The sequence below is a fragment of the Brassica oleracea genome, chromosome C2 (genome assembly GCF_000695525.1).
Source record: "Brassica oleracea var. oleracea cultivar TO1000 chromosome C2, BOL, whole genome shotgun sequence".
Lineage (NCBI taxonomy): Eukaryota > Viridiplantae > Streptophyta > Magnoliopsida > Brassicales > Brassicaceae > Brassica > Brassica oleracea.
Genome location: NC_027749.1, coordinates 37,335,204 through 37,342,129, shown reverse-complemented (window position 1 = coordinate 37,342,129; position 6,926 = coordinate 37,335,204). Strand labels below are relative to the sequence as shown.

The window sequence follows — 6,926 nt, the reverse complement described above, 5'->3', positions numbered from 1 at the left end:
CTGTTCGGTTCAACGATGGGATCATCCAGCAGTTCCTCGTCTCGGTGCTCTTCGATCAGAGCCCTGAGCAGAGCTCTCGCGTCGTAGACTCGCAGCTGCGTACCGTCGGTGGGAAAGTCTACGAGCGGCTCTCTCTCCACCTCCAGTCTTTCGATGTCAAGATCAACTCTTTCGCGAAGAACCCGAAAAGCCTGATCTTTTACCTCGAAGCGATCCTGAGCAGAGCCTTCTTCGAGAACTTCGAACTTCGAACTTCGAAGCTTCCGGGTTTTCAGAAAATGGGTCGACCCGGATTTTGAACCCGAGTGATCGTTGCGAGTCCAATTACGCTTCGTTTAACGTCTTGATGGAGCTCACGTGGGACGAGGTGTTGAGCAGAGGAACAAAGCATTTCTCTGAGCAGTTTAGCCGGTTCTGTGACCGGAAAAATGAGTGTCACGTCGCTTCCATGCTTTGCTGGAACCGAGCGTGGCCTGAACCACTTTTACAGGTAAAGTAGTTAACCGAACAGTTTATTGGATTATGATTTGGTTTATTGGAAACCATTTAAACTGTTCTTCTTTTTCTTTTGTAGGCTTTCTTTGGTGCGTCGAAGAGTGTTTGGTTGGTTCATCTCTTGGCTAATTCGCTGAACCCGGGTTTGCAGATTTTTCGTGTAGAGAGAGATGATCGGTTTGATCCGGTTTACAAGGAGGAAACTGGTGGGGACAGGTATAAGAGTGTGGTTCGAGCTATGGTTCAACCTGGGTTTTATGTGTATGGCAGTGTAGTTAAGTGCAAGGTGGTTTGCAAGCATTGCGGCAGCGACTAGGAAGAGACGATAAGCATTTTTAGCCCATTAGGAGTCTAATTTACGTTGATTAAGGAATTATAAAATTGGTGAGTTTTGATTTGTTTTGTTTTTGCAACTTGTACTTAAAAAAAATGGAATGATCTTTGCAAGTAAATATTTTAAAACTGGCTCTTTTAAAAATAACGTTTTTGTTAGTTTTTTTTCAAACTGATTTAATAAAAAGTCTATTGGTGTTTTGTTTGATTTTCTTTTTTCTTTGGCAAGTTACTTATGCTCTTTCACATGCTGGTTTGGAGCCCTCGAATCTGGTACTGATGTCCCCAAAAGAAACAAATGGACAGGTTAGACAAGTTATGATCTTTATGTATAGCCAATCTTTAAGTTTAGATTTAAAGTAATCTACTCCGATATAAAAGGTGACTGGTGATTTGATTTAGGGGTGAGATTATTTGGTAGGAATAGCCTGCATTACATTGGAACAACTCCAAACCCTTATCAACAAGTTATTTTCATCATTGGAAATACTTTATTTGTTTTCGTTGAATATGACTTGATCCCATGTTATTGATTCGGTTCGGAGTTCGTAATAACCTCAAAGATCTGGTGTTTTATCATTTAACTGCCAAGTTTTTATTTGGTCAGTGGTTACAGAAAGATTAGTTTCTTTGGTTTTGACTTTCCAGCTACAACACATGATCAAGCTGTCTTTAGTTTCAATTCCAATAATACATATTTTGTTACGGGTTTGAAGAAGTTCTCATGTGTTACAGCGATATTGTTCCCCAACTGCGCCTTGCAGTTTGACAACTGTCTGTGTTCTTACACTTCCTCTACTTTTTTTTTTTTGATTTTTTCTGGTTTTGTAACAGGTCTGACATCTTTCACTTAACTCTGCTGTCTTTAGGGATTTGCTAGGTGAGCCGGTATGGGAGTGGATGAGCTTGAGCATCTAGAAATTCAAGTAGATACATCAATAAGGCAAATAAGATCCACAAAAGGTATACACAATTTCAAGAAATTACAAGCTTATATCTGATTTGGTCCAAAGAGAATTTAGAACAATACCAAATCTTGGATTTGTTTTCTCATTGCCAGGCCCGATCAATGTTTGATCAACTGTTTGACCTCAAAACAAAGGTACATAAAGATCCTCACAAAGTTCAATAATCTCAATACAACCCTCATTGGAAACAACATAGATCTTAAGAGAAAGTTAGTGCCATCAAAATCTTATAGCCCAAGAAATTAAATCATTTGAGATCTTTTACAACATTGATGCCTTTCTCTCTCTATCTATCTCAGTTGGGGGAAAGTGATGCAGACCTTAATCGATCACTATGTGGAGATTCTTTTTCCGCAGAACATCATCAACGACAACAATAAGGCATGAGCCCTTATCAAGCAAACGTTCCGAGTAAGAAGTGGGTTTCTTCAGACCTTTACTGGGCAATGTAACACCGCAAATGAGGTATTCATCACAGAGAAACAGTAAAGACCCAATGAATTGACTTTTTTATGGTCAGCTAGACTTATAATTGATTTTTATGGAATGATCATTACAGTCACTGGTGTGACTAATGCAAGCCACTCTGCAACATCACATAATGTTATTAACAGGTTCTTCCCTGGATGGATGGTCTGAAAAATACATAGCAATCTATACGTATCTGTGTTCTATAGATAACATATCATAGTTGTGCCATTTGGTTTTTCCAAGAGAACAATAGTTCATGATTACAAAACACTGATATAGTGATATATAATTAAGGCTGTAAACACTCCGTTCTTTCTTTTTGCTCCTAAAATACATAAATATTTCTGAACTTTTTAAAATACAAAATTTTGTAGGAGCATTCTTTTAATTATTTTTAAAATATTATTGAAACTTAGTTGGATTATGATTAGATTCTCTGGATTAGAATTAAATGGTGAAGCAAGTTCTCTGCATTTTTATATCTATCAAGGTATTATTGATTTTTTAAGATGTGTTTGTACATATATATATTCACATGTAGTGAATTGAATTCCAAATAATTGGCTTCTAAAACTTCCCATTACAGCACACTTTTGAAATCAATTGGAAAGTAAACTATATTCTAACAATCAATACTTCGAAATGCATACCCTCGCCGCTTTGAAAATATATTTTAACAGAGATCAAGTAGGTAATATTCCACACAGAGAGACCACTAGAGCAGTCTCAGAAGAATAACTTTATCAAATCAATTGCACTTGGAATATCAAGTGTTAATCCTGTTTTGATTTCGCAAAATAAGTCACAATTTCCCATTCTCTCTGGCTCTCTCTATACTTGAAATATTGGATGCACTTGAATGGAAAACATATAAACAATAATATATGCACAAGGTCTATTCATGGAGTGAGAGTCACTTGACTGACCAATTATAGATATAAAAGATCAACAATAATACGTTACTGGTCCAACATAAATAATCCCTTTGACACATGCTATAATTATAAGTAAATGGCAAAACTTATTTTTGTTATTTATGTGAAATATAAAAAATTATGTTCTACAATACTTTTTCCCTTCTGCTAACAAAAAAAAAAGATTTTCCGATTAACACTATACAAAAACAAAACTCGAGAAGATAAAAATGCTAGATTAGCCAAAAACAATGTGATTAGCCAAAAAAATGTGATTTTAGTATTTGGTTAAGAATTTTTTTGATAAAAGCATTATTATAGACACCCACAATCACGGACAAGATACATTCAGATATACCACAATCAAATATAAAATTTTAACACACAATTAAAAATATATTAAAATACTGTACATATAATTTCATACAAACGCAAAAAAGGAATGTATTTCCATTAAAAATATAACTGAAATAAGTACTGAAATTAAATTAATACAATGTCATAAAATATAGTTGATAACAAATAAAAATCTAAACACGTAAGAAATTACAAACTAAGGTCAAATGTTAAAATAAATATATATATATATGACCTAATTAGAAAATAAATTATATTTATTATATTTAATTTAAATTAATTTTTTAATGTTTTATAAAATTAAAATACATTTTTAACATAACATAATTTTAATGTAAAATCACCCGCCCGTAGGGCGGGCAAACCCCTAGTTAGCTATATACGTTGGATAAGTTGTGTAAACAAACTACTATGCATGATTTAGTATTTTGTGATAGAAACATGAATTGTGTCAATAGTTATTATATAGATATTTTATCACAATCTCAAGACTTAATGATACCTGTGTTCATCAGGTTGAATCGTTTTTTTTTCCATCTTTTATTTTAGAATTGTGTATCTACTTGCTTCATATGAGTCGCTTGTCCAGTCACATTCTAACTACATATGACTAGGCACCAAACAACCCAACAGTGATCTGCCACCGACCCACGCCATTCGTCAAAGTTTCGAAACATGACCGCTTATGTAGCTTTATAATATTTCTTTCTTTTTTCTTTTCTCTTCCTGCAATGAAACCACAATGGGTTTGTTCTGGTTTAGTTTAGTCTGGTGTATAAGCAAGAAGAAATTCAAAATATTGGACATGATAAAACCAAAATCAGTAATGGTACTTCATGTGAGAACCTTTGGAAACATTTCTTCTTCTTGATACCTTTACTTCACCATTCCTAATTCTATTTCTCTGACGTATCTCTTACGATTTGCCATTCAACACCAAGCACTTGTTCTACCATTTATCTCATCGAGTTGCCACCATGCTCGTCTTTAAGTAACAAGAAACCAATTCAATATTTCCCACTAGGTCAAACCATCTCCATCTCCCTCTAAATGAGCCTATTCGATCCCGAACTGCGTATCAATGTGAGTAGCCAACAGTGTAGGAGCAATTAGTGATATAGCGTCTATAGTTTCTTTCTCGCCACAGTGAGTGCACCGTTTCTTAGAATATTGAGTGCGGCTAAAAAACGGTTTTGCAGCCATAAGAATAGTGATTCAGATTTTGTAGCCATTCACTCGATTAACACGATCCAAAGAGGATGGTTAAGTCGGATAGGTTAAATTGTTACCGGTGTAGTGGACTTTTTGAAAGTCTACAGTGATATTTTTGTTGTTGTTTATTCTTTACTGTTTCAGTAGTTTTAATATATGATTTAACAATTTCTTTCTTCATTGTCTTAATAGTATTAATATATGATTTTATAATTTTTTAATCCCTACAAAAAAACTAAAAATAATTTAAAATTAATTTAACTTTTGTAATCTCAAAATTTAGTAGACTACATAATAAGTTTACTATACCCAAAATCAAGTAATTTTAGTGTAGCTTAGGTGGTTACGACTCCAGAGTATTGGTACCATCATTAACTCATTGTAAAAGGCAAAACAAACCTTCTTCAAGTCATTTCCTCCCTTGGCCAACCTATATTTATAACTAAAGAGATATTCCTGCGGGACTGAGCCCTCATGCCATGTCGGTTCAGCTCTTGTAGGACCGACTTTTGAGTGTTGGTAGTTATAATTAAAGAGCTACTTGGCCCTGATCCATACATTGCATTTAGTAGATAATTGTGGACTGATCTGCAAAAAAAAAACTGAAAAGGAATAAGACAGCTTTAAATAGAACATAAAATCAAATTTCGCTTAATATATATATAAATTCTTTTTCGCTTTTTAGCGGATAGAGCCGGTGTTGTTCTAAACATTGATAATATCACATAATACATAGAAGTCAATATAAATAATACAGATCGTTAAGTTCTAAACGTATAGATAAAGATAATGCAAATGGTTGACACCTTAGAGTAAAAACGATCAAAATCAAACAAAAAAAAAATTATTATATTTAGTTAACCGGTTCTAAATCAAACAAAACAATAATCTAGTATAAATGTTCTGAACTATATAAAACTAATAAATATGAAAATTATAAACAGATTTGATTTCAATTTTTGTAATCATAGAATGAAAACAAAAGAACCGAGTTTTGTACCCCACGTTTCTCCATGGGGAAGTGAAGAATAACAACATCAGAATGAGGAACAAAAGAGGTCCCTGGGAGAGATACCTTGCCAAGGAAGGAATGTCCATAAGTAGGTCTGTTTTGACTATAAGCATGACCTTCAAGAGTGAGATAGTGAAGCCCAATTTAATGACGGATTAAAGAATCCGGAAGACGTTATGGCTCGAGAAGGGGGTGGTGTTTCGTCGGTGTGTGGGTTCGACGAAAAATCAGCCGGAAGAAGAAGAACGATGAAGATCCCTAATTCAAATGGGCCACAAATAGGAAACGGACTCAATTTTTTTAAAAAAGGAAGTGATGCCCAATTCTAACCAGCATTTCACCGCAACAGAACGGATCGCGCGTGAACGGTAGGGATATCAACGCGTGAGAAACACCATTATCACAGAATGTCGACACGTGTCGCGAAATGCCTCATCTCCATGATGACGTGGCGCAAGGAAGAGAGAGTATAGTCTACTTTATTGTATAAGATTTGGTATCAGAACCAATCTAGTTGTATTCTTTACGAGGAATAATTTACGTGTACTTAGCGAGGATCACACACGAACTCAAAAATCACACACGAACTCAAAACCACACACAAACTCACAAATCACACACGAACTCAAAAATCACACCCTATCTCAAATTACACAACTCAGCAAAATGCTTTTCAAATTAGAAATATTTGAAAAAAAAAGGAAGAGAAGAAAGATATTGGAACACATGTGGGCTAGACTTACGTAAGTCTCGCCACATGTGATTCCAGTATCTTTCTTCTCTTCTCTTCTTTTTTTTTTCTAGTTTTTATTCTACGAGGAATTAGCAAGGCCAGCTTTTTTTTGGTTACTAGGTATTTACGACGATTTGCGCTTACGTGAAATTAACGAGCCCCGCGTTCTTTATTTTTATATTTCGTCGTTATTTCCTCGTTGGCTTACGAGTGCTTTATGACGATTTCTTCTTACATGGAATTAACGAGCCCCACGTTCTTTATTTTTATATTTCGTCGTAATATCCACGTTTATTTATGAGGAATTAACGAGTATTATGTTTAAATCCCTAAAATCCGAAACCCCAAACCCCATCTTCCTTATCTTCTACTTCATATATTCCAAACCCCAAACCCATCTACCCTTTAAACTCAATATATTCTTTCACCTC

General features: G+C 34.8%; 1 pseudogene; it reads left to right on the top strand.

Moving 5' to 3' along the window:
• Positions 1-850, top strand: part of LOC106324136 — a 1,455-nt pseudogene extending 605 nt beyond the window's left edge.
• Positions 851-6,926: the final 6,076 nt, after the last annotated feature.